The sequence below is a fragment of the Poecilia reticulata genome, chromosome 2, assembly GCF_904066995.2.
Source record: "Poecilia reticulata chromosome 2, P_reticulata-male-v2, whole genome shotgun sequence".
NCBI classification, from domain to species: Eukaryota; Metazoa; Chordata; class Actinopteri; order Cyprinodontiformes; family Poeciliidae; genus Poecilia; species Poecilia reticulata.
In genome coordinates, this window is record NC_088831.1 from 15,507,688 (window position 1) to 15,509,449 (window position 1,762).

A 1,762-nucleotide genomic window follows, 5' to 3' on the forward strand; every position below is an offset into this window, starting at 1 on the left:
GTCTCACTGAGCATTAATCAGAGGAGCAGCCAAGAGGTCATTTTTGAAAAGCTGCAAAAATCCACAGCTCAGAGGGATATTTTGACATCCACACTGTAGTGCATGGTGGTGGCTGCACAGTGATGAGAACTGCTGGGAAGATAAATGACACAAAGATAGGAAAATACGGGAAGAAAGATTGGAACAGTTGTTTTATTCTTCAGTAGGACACTGACCTTAAACTAACAACCAGTTGAGCATGTTATTACAGCAAAAGGTGTTTCTGCATTGTATTGACTTAGCACATAGCGGGTAATATCATTACCATTAAGGACCAGAAGCGCTCACAAATCACTGAAATCTTTAAACACTTGAGATCCCTTTAAAAGCTCTTAACTGCTCATTTTAATAGCACAGACGGCAAATGCACCGTGATGTGAAGGACAGTAACACAACTTGGTTATGTTTAGGAGAGTAAAACAACGTTGATTTGGTTATTGTGTTTATATGTAAGAGCAGAATGGCCTAAGTCAAGGCAAATTCTGCCTAATTCACTTTTATATATGCTATACAATCAGTGTCGTCTTACTTTATTTGAAAACTTGTCTAACACATCTGGTTGAACTTTCTGTCACATTATCAATGCACAATTCCAATATTAAAAATGTTTTTTTTCTTGTTTTCCGAAAACATTCTAATATGACTTAAGCAATTATGCTATTAGGCTAACTAAATGTAAATGACTGCTACTTTTACATTATCTTTTCAGAGATACCTGTTTCTACTTTCTTGGTGTAATACAAAATATTTAAAATCAAGATGTTGGTGTCAATAACTTTGGTTTTTACAGCAGAGCTGACAGTTATTAAGATTATGATACAAATAGGTGAACTCTTTACACCTTCAGGTGTCTTCTGAAGGTAACTGATGATGTAATGGGTGTAACTTGGGAGTGTCAAAGTAAGGTGGTGGGTGGAAATCCATAGGTTTTCCAGCAATGTAGAGATTTCATTCCACACTACACGTGTTTTTCAGATAATGGTAAATAGACTGAACTTATATGGCACTTTTCCAGTCATTTTGACCACTCAAAGCGCTTTACACTAGAGTCACATTCACCCATTCGCACTCACAAACACATTTATACACCGATACGCAGATTGGTAGGCAATTTGGGGTTAAGTGCCTTGCCCAGGGGCACATCGACACGTGGCAGGAGGAAGCTGGAATTGAACCTACAACATTCCGATCGCACTACTCTACCCACACAGCCACAGTCGCCACATAATCTCTCAATGAAGTTCATTGGTGTTTTACATGTGAATGTGAAGCTAAGGGCAGCTCTACACACTGTGGAAACTCCAGTGCTGTTCCTGTGGACTGGCAAAGGTTATCAATAATAGGAACCACAGATAAAATGTCATAATTTAGAGATTCAGTTACAGTACAGCTTCCACCACTGGTAGCAGTAAAGTGTTCATGAGCTGTTCAATAAGCAGAAGAACCAGCCTGCCGCAAGGGTTTGAAGGTGATGAAGTAGTACACTGCTCAAAAAAATAAAGGGAACACTTAAACAACACAATATAACTCCAAGTAAATCAAACTTCTGTGAAATCAAACTGTCCACTTAGGAAGCAACACTGATTGACCCGACGAGGGTCCCTGTTGTCAATCAGTGTTGACAACGTTACAATTTAATTTTCTGGCTCAGAAAACAGAATTTCCCTGTTTGTACTACAAATAGAACGCAGCGGTAATGTCAAAACGGGGAACTTTTTGGACT